Source organism: Sorghum bicolor, chromosome 2 (assembly GCF_000003195.3).
Source record: "Sorghum bicolor cultivar BTx623 chromosome 2, Sorghum_bicolor_NCBIv3, whole genome shotgun sequence".
NCBI classification, from domain to species: Eukaryota; Viridiplantae; Streptophyta; class Magnoliopsida; order Poales; family Poaceae; genus Sorghum; species Sorghum bicolor.
The window spans coordinates 18,738,958-18,754,091 of record NC_012871.2 but is presented as its reverse complement, the minus strand read 5'-3'; positions in this window follow the sequence as shown (position 1 = coordinate 18,754,091).

Genomic DNA, 15,134 nt, shown 5'->3' with positions numbered 1-15,134 from the left:
CAGTACGTGGTTTGATTCCTTCTTTTTTCATATGCTGATTGATTGATGTTTTGATCCTAGATAGCTAAATGGAGTATGGGAGGAAATTATAGCATGAATTGGAAAAGAACAGGAAGGAGCTCGACTGAATCCCGATGAAAGGATTGATTAGATGAGGATTCAGTTATCTGTTCTTCGTTGCCGTTATAAGAAAGCGGGTCGTATCGAATGGCAAATATGTCAATAGAAGGTAAGTATCCTCCCATGTCCCTATGTCTTCAGTTAATTTGTGCCAGTGAATGAGCATCTGTGGGTTCTTCTTGGCACCCAGCACTATTTGAGGCCACGACACCCTATCTAGATCAAAACTGACAGTTGCTAAATCCGTACTAACCGAAGTTAATGGTGGTACCTGACCTTTCAGTTGCGGCACATGTACTACAGGGTGAATCTTAGCACTGGTTGGCAGATCAAGCTTGTATGCCACCTTCACTATCCTCTGAGTGATCTAATAAGGTCCATAATACCTGAATGCCTAACTTTTGATTTGATCGAGTGGCCACCGATGACTGTACATATGGCTGCAGCTTGAGATATACTAAATCACCTTCAGCAAATTCTAGCTCAGTTCTTTTCTTATTAGCTTGAGCTTTCATTGTGCTCTCATAATTGCTGACAACAATTCCCTGTCAGCTAGCCACTGTTCTAAATCTGGCACTGCACTCAACTGCATATTAGCAATGCCAAACTGACGAGGTGTGTAGCCATAAAGTACCTCAAAGAGTGACCTACCCAAAGCTGAGTGCGTGGAAGGATTATACCAAAATTCAGCCACCGAAATCCATCTCCACTACCTTGGACAAGAATGAACTGTGCAACGCAAGAACCTTTCACAAATTCTTGTACAGACTGTTTCAAGCACAAGTAGCACCGACTCCTGAATGGCATCCTATACCATTATCATGCAATGCAATCAAAATGTGTTACTGTGCAGTGATGTTATTACCTACCTAACTACCTTTGTACCTTATGACACCATCTTGCAGGGTATAATTTGAATGAGCATCAGATGAAATTATTGCCAATTCCATCATTAACTGCTTAGCTTGCTCATCATCTGTATATCCTTCCTCCAGCTTCTGAACCCATGTAGGAATGCATTCAGATAGAGCTTAGAACCACATTTAGGTGCTCACATTTTGACAGAGAATCAGCAGCCTTATTAGTTGCTCCTTTCTTATACTGAATTGTGTACTAAAGATCCATCAGCTTAATTAAAACTTTGTGCTGCAACTGATACCAAATGTTATGATCCTAGGTAGCTGAATGGAGTATGGGAGAGAATCGTAGCATGAATCGGGGAAGAACAGGAAGAAACTCGGCTGAAATTCCAAGGGAAAGATTGACTAGACAAGGATTCAGTTACCTATTCTTCGTTGCCGTTACAAAAAAGCAGGTGCGACTTATATTCATACTGGCATCGACACATGGGCTTCAGCCCAGTGCTCTCCAATGGCCCATGGCCATCTAGTGAACTATGGCTCATGGTCATAAGAATCCACCGAATCAAATCAAATCAGCTATAATGGTACTTGGTAGCCTTGAGTGTCGATGGAGCCACATGACATGAACAAGATCGACTCCCTCTGATTAATTATGATTCAAATAATTATTCTCCTTCTTTTGTTCGCGCAAGTTCGCTTTCAGTGTATCCACGGCTCCACGCCCACCTAAGCAATTTCGAGTATATTTGTATCACATGTGCTGCCATGTGAAATATGATTAGACGTGACATGATAGTAACTCAACAGGATTAACAAGAAAAATATTGGACCCGTGCAATCGGCTCATGTCTCCTGTCCATCTTCAACCCCACCCCCACCCCACCAACATTATTTTTTGCGAGCTATCTAAAAGACGCACCACAGCTATCTCAAATCATTTTTTTTAATATAGATCGAGCTTCGGATTAAATATATATTATTATAGCATAAGCTTGATTTGATGGCCACGATGTGCATTCTTTAGTTATAGGTTGGGTTAGTCGGGTTTAAGGCTGGATGAAAAATTCGAAGTTCGGCTCGTGGTTGACTCGGCTCAGCTCGGCTCGGCTCATTAGGATAACGAGCCGAGCCAAGCTAAGATTTTAACTCGTTACCTATAACGAACCAACTCAAGTCAGCTTACGAGCCGGTCGCGAGCCTAATAAGCTATAGTATTAAAGAAAAAATATTATAATTTATACTAATTTTATATTACTTCATGTCTTATACTGTATAAATAGTTGCGAGTAAACTCGTTATCCTAACGAGTCGAGCCGAGTCGATCGAGCCGAGCTGGCTGCTTGATCGGGTTGAAACTTGAAAGGCATTCTCCCTCTGTGTGAGGCAGTACTCACCGAGCTAGGCGGCCCCCACTGCCCGTGGTCAGGCATGGACCGAGTGAAACGTGCATCTCGCCGCGTGTGTAGTTCGGCGGTGGTTTCCTTCTAGAATTCGGGCGCCGCCGGCACGTCGCACACTCGCACGTGCCTAAAAGCTTCCTGCGCCACCGGCGCGCCTGGCGGCGACACGACGGCCACCACAGCTACCGATCGCAGCCTGTTGCTTTCGCCATTGATGAGCCCTCTCCAGTCTCCTCTCGGCATACCTGTGTGGCTGTGTGATTTTGCACGACAACCTTGGACTTTCCTTGTTCATACATACATGTCGACAATTCGACCATGGGACTGCACACCCAGACCATTAATTTGTGGTAACGTGCAAGACAAATGGATTAGCGTGCACGTCAATTGGACCAGACTAACAAAGATAAAAAAACAATCCGAAAGATTAGTGCAGTAGTTCCAATTGCATGACTCGCCGTTTAGATCACAACTCCATTATTATAATTTTAATTACACATTTATAGTCTGGAATATTAAGACCGTGATTACGGATTACAATGATAAGTCTTTAGCTCAGTTGATTATTATGGTAATAAGGTCGATTTCATATCTTTAGCTCAGTTTGGCAAGTTACACAACCGGTTGGAAGGCAAATTAGATTTTGAGCAACCATAATATTCAAAAAGTATGTCTCGCTGGATTACAGGATTATGATAATAACGGTTTTGATCATAATAGCCTGTCATTGTTAGATAAATAAGCAATGTTCATATCATTTTAATTCCATAAATTAATATTATAGACTTATTTGGTTCCTCTTGCTAAATTTTAGTCAGCTAAACTTTAGTTATTTTAGTAGCTAAACTTTCAAACACAATAATTAAAAAGGAGCTAAAATACTTTAGTCCCACTACTCGCCCAAGAGTAACTAAAAAATAGTTGGCTAAAGTTTAGCAAGAAGAACCAAACAGGCCCTATGATGATGACATATAAAAGATTATTAATCAAAGAAGACATGATATCAATAGTACATGTAGGGGTATAAACCCCTATACCCTAATGGGTCTATATGGGCCGCACCGTCAGAGGTGGCTCGGCCCACAGGATGAAGACGTGCGGCGCACGACTGGTCGGCGTGCACCGCAAGGCTACGAGATATTGTACCAAATAGGATACTTTGCTTGTAACTCTGTCCCTTCAGGATATATAAGGAGGGGCAGGGGTCCCCTAGAGGACAAGTCATATACACATTATCTCTCAACACAATCCAATACAATCAGACGCAGGACGTAGGTATTACGCCCACACGGCGGCCGAACCTGGATAAAACCTTGTCCGTGTCTTGCGTCACCATCGAGTTCGTAGTTTGCGCACCGTCTACCGATAAACTACTACCGTGGGTATACCCCAAGGTAGACTGCCGACTAGCTTTCGTCGACAGTGGCGCGCTAGGTAGGGGGTGTGCGTACAGCTCTCCTAGACGAATAAGATGGCCATCATCCCCGACTTCGCGGCCATGGCGGGCGGCTTCACGTTCATCGTCAGCTTCAACAGCTTCACCGCCATGACCGCAGAGGAGGCGTAGATCCGATCTGTGCCGATCACTTATTCACCGACGTCGCCTGCGGCTCCAACCATGCTAGCTACGGTTTTGACTACACCAGCAACGTCTCCGACCACGCCGACAACGCGTCGCCGCTTCTCTACTGCAAAGGGAGGCAGATCGACGACACCGACCTGCTCAGGCTATCGACCAAGTTGTTTGGCCTACTTGCTCTGACCACGACTCGCAATAATAATCGCCGCGAAGAACGGCGCTACGACAACCGCGACCACCGTCATGACAGCAAGTCAAAAAGCTCGAGGGCCAGACAATTCTGTCACCACCGACCAGACTTTCGTCCAAAGATAAGTACACTTCTAATATTTTATTTATTTTTGGCATAATATTTTTATTATCCTTCAAAAACAACTTTTTGTTTAGCCACACTAGTTTTTTCTCCTACACGAGTTTTCCAGAGCCGGTATTGTCTCCGACTCCTCCCTACACGTGCATGAGATCCGTCCTCTGCGTTCCGGGTGGTCGGCAGTAGCTCTCTGGCGAGGCTGGCAATCCCACGCGTGTCTAGGTTCCGCACCTCATGCTGATTGTTGGCTAGACCAGAGCTGGTACAAGCTCTAGGATGAATTAACTACTTGTGCTAATTTTATAGCAAAAAATCTAAAACTTATCTCAGTACTGATTTTTTATCTAGAGTTTATTTATACATCATGTACTACCTATTCTCTATATTTATTTTTCAGAAGTTTGGTTCAGTCGACAAGCTACGCTCGGAGACTCGTCGACTATTCCCTACGCTGTGCCCGGGGACTGCTCCGACCACCGAGCACGTTTACGTTCCCAACCACGCTCGGGGACTTGTCGACTACTCTCTACGCTGTGCTTGAAGACTGTGCCGACCACTTTACGTTCCCAACCACGCGCTCGGGGACTTGTCTACCGGTCTCTACGCCGTGTTCGGGGACTGTGACGACCACCGAGCACGTTTACGTTCCCAACCACGCTCGGGGACTGGCCGATCAGTCTCTATGTCGTGCTCGGGGACTGTGCTGACTACCGATCGTGTTCGGAGACTCATCAATCACTCCCTGCGCTGTGCACGGGACTTGCTTCGATCACTCTCCGACCGCAGCTTGGGGACTGCTTTTCTCAGTTACATATGAATTGGATTAGATAATTTTAATTTCAAGCTCGGGGACTACATCGGTACGATGCATCTAGCGATGCATGTTAGTATCAGAATTTTAAGATGATTTTCTTTTTAGACCCTGGCACCACGTGGCTACGTCACCTACTACCAGGCTCGGGGACTAAGTGGGCACACTTCACCTTGCGGTGAATATGTTTGCTTTTTTGAGGTCTATACTTTTCAGAAAAGTAAAGTGGGCACACTTCACCAGGAAAGAAATCTTTTTCAATTTAGAGCACCATGCATTCTTCAAACAACGTGCTTCTTCGATGTCAATGTTGATCAACTGTCTTTTGAGTTGGTCAAAATACCGTTGCAACTGTTTGAGCGACTTTCCTGCTTATTGAAGACGACAAGCCTCACTGATCGAAGAAGCTCAAGACGGCGTGTTACATCACAATACATGGTGCTCGGGGACTAGTTGTAGGGGTATAAACCCCTATACCCTCATGGGCCTATATGGGCCGCACCGTCAGAGGTGGCTCGGCCCACAGGATGAAGACGTGCGGCGCACGACTGGTCGGCGTGCACCGCAAGGCTACGAGACATTGTACCAAATAGGATACTTTGCTTGTAACTCTGTCCCTTCAGGATATATAAGGAGGGGCAGGGGTCCCCTAGAGGACAAGTCATATACACATTATCTCTCAACACAATCCAATACAATCAGACGCAGGACGTAGGTATTACGCCCACACGGCGGCCGAACCTGGATAAAACCTTGTCCGTGTCTTGCGTCACCATCGAGTTCGTAGTTTGCGCACCGTCTACCGATAAACTACTACCGTGGGTATACCCCAAGGTAGACTGCCGACTAGCTTTCGTCGACAGTACATAAATCAATTTCAGCAACGCCTCCCATTTTCATCAGAGGCGGTTCACATAGGAAACCGTCTCTAACCATATCGTTGCGCACTGCAGCTTATGAACCACCTGTGATGCAGCCGTTTTAGAGGTGGTTCACTTAAGAAAACCGCCTCTAAATTCTTAGAGCCGATTCCTTTAAGTGAACCGTCTGTGAATCTCTATTGTCAGGGGCGGTTGTCCTTAGTGAGCCGACGCTGAAGATCCATGATTTCCACATGCAGTTCACTTAACAGAATCGCATCAACAAATGAATTATCAGAGACGGTTCGCTTAGTCAACCGCCCCTGAAAAAACTTACTCCAGACTCTTTCTTCTTCCTTACGACCGATGTTGGCAGTCATTATAGACCAATTATAAACTGCCAACTTGATCCAAAAGGAGAAGAAGCAATCATATTATATACACACATGCATTTTATTACTAACAAGTTCCACTTGTACCATAGTGATTATATTTTGCAGGAATTATAGTGCAACAAGTGGAAATGTGCCATAACACGAAGAAAGTGCAAAGTACCAAAAGACGTATTTAGAAATGCGCAAACCAAGAAAATAGAGAAAGGCCCGAACAACGCAGAACTGGGCCTGATCGTAACCACGGGAGAGATCCAGGCCCAGAGCCAAACCGACCACGTGAAGGCGGTGGCCAGGGGGACCCACCCAGGGTGCGGGCGCACCCCTGGAGGCGGCAAACCGGGCCCATCTTTCTCATGCGGTTGCATGCCGCCATGACGGTTTCACCTACTACCAAATTTAGATGGGACGAACCGTCCTAGTTCCACTAGAAAAAGAGAGGCACTCCCACCTTTTCAACACACACATCATTTGGAGTCAATTTACCTCACACCTCTCACTTGTATCTTTAGTCTAGATTAGTAGTAGAGCAAGGCAAGAGCTAGCAAGGACAGCTTGTCTCCTTGGAAGAAAGGATCTTCTTGGTATAAATAATATTCAATCTTCTTCTATGAGCGAGTTCTATTTATCTTTATATGATTATGCATATGAACTAGAGTATGATTGTGTTCTTATCATGTTCATAGTATATGAACTAGTTCTTAGTTCTTGTGCTATGTTCTTGATATGTTCATCATTGTTCATCAGATTAGTATGATTAGGATTAGAATTAGGAATGGGATGATGGTTCACTGTGCTGTGATGGTTGCTCTTAGCCTAGCCTGTCACTCCGAAGGGGTGGGGCCCGCGGGTGTTAGGAGTTGTTTCCAATTACGTGAACATGGTGTTCAAGTATGCGGGAATCAGTGGATATGCGGGTATCTTTCGGGTAGAGGGGTAGGTGGCAGGGTAGTGACAGCTCTGTCATCCTTTGCATTCCCCCACGATCAGGTATTCCGATAGGAGTTCTATAAAGTCTCTATCGGCTGGGTATCCAACTGCGGGGATCTCCCCTCATCTCAGGCTTAGTTCTAACTTTATTTATTGCTAATTAGATGATCCGCTAACAGTTCTATGCATAGTTATATGTGACCCATGTCTGCTCAAGTAGATTTATTTCTTTATTCTTTATTTATTATTTCTCTTCTATTTTATCCTTGAGGTTGATCCAATGTGTGTCCACTATCTTGAATATCATGTTTATTTCTGTTTACTCTATGTCTACCAAGCATTCAATAAGTAATCATGTTTACACCATGTTTGATCCCTTTGCCTTCCTACGGGAATTATAAATTCGACACCCTTGAATACTCACAGGTTGAAATGCTACAATGATAGTTCTTTCCGCTTGCAGTTATATTACTTCTTCATTCATGAACTATCAATTGGCGTACCTAAGTACCGTTACTTAAGATTGTAATCCTTGTGCACTTTCAAGCATAGTGCCACAACTTTGCATATCGCAAGTAAGGATGGTTAGGAAGGCCAATCCGGCATTCCTAATTATTGTTACCAGACTGCACTGCTAAGGCCGACGCCCTCGAGTTGCCTTGGGTTATCTCTCTGATGTAGTGATAGTTACGGTATGCCAACACTCGACATTTCTGGTGCCATTGCTAAGGATGGATCTATGGTCTATTTTTAGTAGTGACGCTAAGAAATGCCAACAAGCATTTCTGGCGCCGTTGCCAGGGAAGGCAAAAATCATACTAGCATAAACATTGATTGCATAATAAGCATTGGTAGCCATAGATTAAGCAGGATAACTTTACTGTTTTCTTCCTCTTTTTATTGGAATGAAAACAGGATAGTGTATGAGCGGTTTCAACTTGCCGACCAACTTCCACAGTGATTCATAAACACTCCTAAGGAAGAGAAGGGTTCGTACCGTCTCTTCTTATGCTATGCAACCGGCAAGCGAATCAACCGTTCTAGCACGAACCGCACCAATCGCTATGGCCAAGACACTCCGTGACTACTCCACTCCCGTTGTTGCCAACGTGCCGACTCGGCCCGCTGTCAATATGGGGAATGGAAGCTTTGAGATTTGCACTGGCCTCATCTCTATGGTGCAGGCGAGCCAATTCTGTGGCCTGCCAAGCGAGGATGCCAACACCCACCTTCAGAACTTCCTTGAGCTGTGCAACGCCGTCGTCATCAAGGACGTCGCACAGAACAGCATCAGGCTCCATCTGTTTCCCTTTTCCCTTGCCGGAAAGGCGAAACAATGGTTTTATCAGAACAAGGAAGCTGTTGACACATGGAAAAAGTGCTCCGCGACATTCCTCGCCAAGTTCTTCCCCATGAGCAGGACCAGCGCTCTGAGGGGGAAGATCTCTAACTTCCAGCAGTCTTCACTGAGTCCATACCCGAAGCATGGGAGAGGCTCTAGGAGTACATCCGGGCCTATCCTCATCTTGGAATGGAAGACTGGCTTGTGCTCTAGAACTTCTACGAAGGCCTCACGGCCATGTCAAAGGGGCACGTAGATGCCACAGCTGGAGGTGCATTCCTTTCTCTCACCGTTAATGAAGCTACTACCCTCATTGAGAAGATGGTGGCAAATCAAAGCTAGGGAGAAGGAAGGAAAACACAAAAGGCTCACAATCTACGAAGGAGGCAGATGTGCTTGCCGCAAAAATAGACTTGCTGCTGCAAAGGATGGACGGACAAGTTGCAAATCCCAACATGGGCACCGTCCAAGCAGTGAACTTACACACATCGTGTGAAGTTTGTGGTGATGATGGCCATTCAGGGAACAGTTGCCCCGAAACCCAAGAAGAATCAGCATATGTCAACAATGGGTTTCGGCCACCACAACAAGGTAACAACGGGTGGAACAATCAGCACCGCCCGTAGGGTAATTTGTTCAATCAGCCTTCCTTGAAAGATCTGATCATAGGGCAGGCTAAAATCAACGAAAATCTGACCAAGAAGTTGTCCTACAATGACAAGATCGTTGAGAACATCAACGCCAAGCTTGAAACTCTTTGTTCATCTGTCAAAAGTCAGACGAGTTTCAACAAGATGATAGAAACACAGATAGCACATATAGCTGCATCAATTCCACTCACTGACACAGAGAGGATCCCAGGGCAACCGGAAACCTCTACTGAGTTCGTCCATGCAACCACAGAAGAATGAAGGAAGAAAAGTCTTGCCAACGGACTATAAATGTTGAGCCCTTGTCGAAGGCACTCGGTAGTTATCTTAAAGAAACTATATATAATAAAAATAAATTTTGTGCTACTTGTGTCCCAATAAAGATATCTGAAGGGGGCCCACGACATCAAGCAAGCTTGGGGGAGGTGTCCCCGCTCAGGTATTATGTCTTTTTTAAAAGTCTTTAAATTTCGTTTTAATTTCCCTTTTTATAGAAAGTTTTTATTTTTAGTTTCCAGAAGTTTCCCTTTCTATAGTTTTATTTTTAGTCAAAAATAAAGTTTCTCTGAAAATCTTATAAAAATTATTTTTTTGTAGTATAGATTTTTTCACATTTCCAAATCTTATTTTTATATAATTTTTGAAAACCCAAAATATTTTGAATAAATATGTGGAAAATCAAAATCTGGAGCAAGATTTCGAACCAAGTGTGATCGTAACCAGAGAGGCATTTGGGGTGACCGTTGGAGCCAGCAGCCAAAAGGCCGGGCAGAGGCGGGCCCACCACTGGTGTGGGTGCACTAGGGTGCGGCCGCACCCTACCTAAGGCCTGCTGGTCGGCCTTTGGGCAACAGCTAGTAGCCGTTGAGGGGGGCGCTCCCCCTCCTGCGATCAACTCTATAAATAGAGAGGATCGCGGGTGGAGAACCTCACCCGTCTCACACACATTTTTTTACTCTTCCCTTCTTCACTCTCTTGCTCCACTTTGCTAAATAGCCTACTCCACAAGCTTAGTGCAAGAAAATTCTATCAAAAACCTCTTGCACACTTCCCTCTCCAAGCAAAAACACCATACACTTGTGCTAGCTCGTCCACCATGAATAGAATTTTTGGGCTTAGAAGGAGCCGTCGCCAACGCGGGGAAGATCAACCAACCCCTGCAAGGAACGAGCAGGCGACACATGGAGGAGAGGAGGAGGAGCCACACGGCCACGCCATTGACGAGGCCGACGCCCCCTTCATCGACTTAGAGAGCGAGCGGGAGATGCAGGCATACAACCTCATGAAGGAACATGAGTTCCTCCATTTGTCGGCATTCGACCCCGCATTCTTGCACCAAATAGGTATGGATGTTGAGTTTGATACTATTTTCAAGCATCTAGGTTGGAGTAGAGTTGCCCCCGTTCATGAGCTTGGGTCACGTCTTTTGACGATCCAAATTTTGGGCACTCTACAAATTGTCAATTATGGTATTACCTTCCGTTGCTTTGGAAGAGATTTCGGTATTTATTGGAAGGATCTTGCCAACCATTTGGGTTTCCACGAGCGGTGCTCCATTGACTTAGGTTTCTCCCTCGGGGGTTACCAACGTCATGCTTACTGGCATTTGATCTTGGGGCAACACGTCGTAGGAAAGTTTCAGGGGCATTCTGCCAACATCCATCACCCCACTCTGAGGCTTCTCCATAAGTGGATCGCTAGTTCGTTCTTTTCAAGAGATGATACACATCTTACTTACGACATAGAGTTGAAGTTGCTTTATGCTGCGCTCAAAAAGATTAAGGTTGCACCTGTTGCTGAGCTTGTTAATCATTAGTTGCATTCCATTAAGACTTTAACTGCTATCATGTGCACATCTCTTATTACTCACCTTGCTGCAAGTGTTGATCCCCATGCTGCTACAACCATTATTTACATCACTACTCCTCGCATCATGATTAATGAATCATATCTTTCGCATGGACATATGATTAAACGCGACGAAATAGGTAAAAAGATTTTATATTATTTTTCAGGATATACAAACGAGATCCAGTTACCTAACCCGGATCTTGCTCTGTATAATTCCCCATTACTCACCTTCACCCTCATTGAGAGGAAAGGAGGACGCAAGAGCTCTGTTTCTCGCAGGAACTCACAGAGGAGGGAACAAGAAGAGCAGGCAGCACAAGCAGCAAGGGCAGCACAAGTAGCACAGCCAGCACCATCTGCACAGCCAGCACAACACACTCCACCACAAGCTATGCTAGGGATGGGATGGGATACATTCCTCACCCCTACGAGGCTAGAGGGTCGAGCTGGCAGGTAGGAGGGTCGAGCTGGCAGGCGCACGGAGGCGTAGGCCCAAGCGAGCTAGAGGCATTTGGGGCAGGGGGATCCAGGCATCACGAGCCAGGACACTCCTCAGATTCCGAGGGAATGCCACCCCCTGTTCGCCCTCAGGTCACACTGGACGTCCTCAACACTCGCATGGGAGGACTGGAGCTCCAGAATAGGTAGATCTAAGGTACACTGAATGCCCACATCCAGACTACTACCCAATGGCAGCAGTAGACCCAACAGAGCTTCATCGACCTTGAGGATGCAAGCCGTCGCCGCACGAGACACAGATGGCCTACCTGCGATCCATGGGACATTTCCCTGGACTGCAGCAGTGAGCTAGCTTGGGGGAGGACCCCCACAAGAGGTAACATGTATCTTACATTCTTGCACTTAATTTTAGTTCTTAATTTCAGTATTTAAATTTCAGCAATTTTTCATCATCTTTCAAAAAAATTCCACTCTCATGTGCGCTATGATATGTTGGTTTCTCTTCTGTTGAAATGATGAATAGTTGCTTTGTCTATAATTCTCTAGTATCTAAGTTATAATTTAGTGTTCATCAAGATTTAAGTTTGTTGGCTAAAAATGTATCATTCTGAGAACTTGAAATCTTATGGGTTGCAAATGCATGATCCTTTTCTAAGTTGTTGCGAGACATGATATGGTATAAATAGATTTTGCTATGACTTTGTTCTAAGAGAAACTTGACATATTGAAGGGTCGAGATGGCGGACTAGAGGGGGGGTGAATAGTCTTTTCTAAAACTTATCACGCCGGCTAACCGAAACAAAAGCGGAATTAAAACTATCGGTCTAGCCAAGACTACACCCCTCTATCTAAGTTCTCTAGCACCTTGAAAAGATTCTAAACAAGCAAACAAGGTGCTACCTTAGCAAGAGCTCACCTAATCAATTCTAGGAGCAGGTCACACAAACCTATGCAACTAGTACTTTGCAAATCGGGGGAGCTCCTACACAAACTAGTGAGGCAAAGTGCACAAAGCCTAAGCTCACTAGCAAGCTCAATAACAAGGCAACCAATGCCAAATTAGAGAGCGCAAATTACTTAGCTACACAAACTAAGCAATGTGACTAACAAGGTTACACAAACCAAATTAGTCATGCAAGGGAACTACTTCTAGCTACACAAGCAAGAAGGTAACTAGCAAGCTACACAAGCTAACTAAATACAAGAGCAACTACACAAGCACAAATATATGAATGTAAATACAAGCTTGTGTTAGGGACTTGCAAACCAACGGGAAGAACAAAGTTGACACGAAGATTTTTCTCCTGAGGTTCACTTGGTTGCCACCAAGCTACGTCCCCGTTGAGACAAGCTCCAAGGTTGCCGCCGGTCCTCTTGCTAGTGGTGACCCGCAAGTCACACTCTCCCACGTGGAGTGCTTACCACAAGCTCTAGCACTTGACCCGGCCGGACCACTTGTCGCTCTTCACGTCTTGCTCAACTAGAGTTGCTCTTCGCGATCCCCGCGGGGTGAGCACCGTACCCCTCACAATCTCTTCTCCATAGCACCGCACAATCTCCTTGCGTGCTTCAATGGAGTCACAAGCCACCAAGCCATCTAGGACGTGGCAACCTCCAAGAGTAACAAGCACCACCGGCTTGCAACACGAACACCTAGTGCCACTCGATGCAATCTCTCAATGCAACGCACTAGAATCACTCACTCGCTATTGATTCACACTCTTGCAAGCACAAGTGAGTTAGAGGCTTCCCTAGCACTCCCCAAGCATGGACACTAAGTCCCAAGGGTGCTCAGCACCAGCCAAGGCCAGCCACCACTTCTATATATAGCCCCAAGGGTTAAACTAGCCGTTGCCCCTTCACTGGGCAAAACACGTGGGCACCGGACTCACTGTAGGTAGCATCGGACGCTGGAACAGTGCGTCCGGTGCTCTAAAAACAGCCACGTGTCACTAGCCGTTTGAACTCGACCGTTGCCGCCAACGGCTAGCACACGCACGCACGTCTGGAACAGTAGCACCGGACGCTCTGCTGCTTCACACCGAACGCGTCCGGTGCACACCGGACTCATGCGCAGAGAGCTCCGCAAACTCGCACGGTCACCGGACGCACCCTGAGCGTCCGGTGCTCACCGGTCAGAAACTCCTCGCGCGCACTCGCTGACGTCACGCACCACTGGACGCTAGAACAGTAACCGCCCAGTGTCCGGTGCCAGCGTCCGGTGCGCTCTGCACACCTATGCCACAGACTGACACCACACCGAATGCTCTGGACCAGCGTCTGGTGCTGCCAACACCAGCGTCCGGTGAGTGTTTTTCAGCAAGAAACACTCCTGCGACTTCTCCAAAATTCCCACCGGTGCAATAGAAAATATGCACTTCATTTTCTCAAAAGCGCCGAATGTGCCAACCCTAGGAATCCACACCCCTCTCAACCCTAGGAACTCCACCTCCTTTGCAAATGTGCCAACACCAACAAGTGTACACCACCAAGTGCAAGTGTGTTAGCATTTTCACAAACATTTTCCCAAAGGAGTTAGCCTCTCAAACTTGCTGCGCCACTCGATCCTAACACGTATGCAAAGTTAGATCGCTCAAGTGGCACTAGATGACCGATATGCAAACAAGTTTGCCCCTCTTGATAGTACGGCCATCTATCCTAAATCCGGTCATAAACTTCTCTACACACCTATGACCGGTGAAATGGAAATGCCCTAGGTTATACCTTTGCCTTGCACATTCCATTCCATCTCCTCCGATGTTGATGCAACACATGCACCAACCAATCACCAAATGATATGATCCACTTCATATCATCACGTGACCGTATTGGTTCATCGATCTTGACCTCTCTTCACCGTTGCCTCGGTCCATCGGCGCCAAGTCTTGCTCAAGCTTCGCCGTCACACGCGGTCCCTCGCTTCAAAGCCTCCGACTTGCCCTTCACTCTTGCAACTGGTCCATCAAGCCAAGCCTCATCTTGATCTTCTCCACCTTGGTCACATGACTCCATGTCATGTCTCATATGCAATAAGCTCCTCCGTCATCACATCATCACCTGTGGACTAATCTCCTGTGTATCTCACATGAACACTATTAGTCCACCTAAGTTGTCACTCAATTACCAAAACCAAACAAGGACCTTTCACATATGACTTGCTTAATGATTATGAAATACCTATCAAGGCCATATGACTTGCTTAGTAGTTTGTACACCTTTAGTCATATGCGGCTTGCGGCGCTTTGAGTTGAGTCAAATGCCAGGTATCCTAGAGTGAGATTATGGTCATGCACCCATGATATGAGATTCACGCATCCACCAAATGAAGCCGACTCTCACAATAAGAAGTTGCGCACAACATGCACCCTTCCATCCACCAAAAATATGTCAACTCTTACCCTGAGAGTTGCGCCTTAGTTTCCACCAAATAAGTATGCCAAACTCTCACCCTGAGGTTTGCGCATCCACATACACAATTTTACTCCTTACATCACCATCATGACATCTCTCTATTTTCCTCTTTGAGATCCCTTTGAAACATGTGGGCATCAGTTATCTATGAAAAAA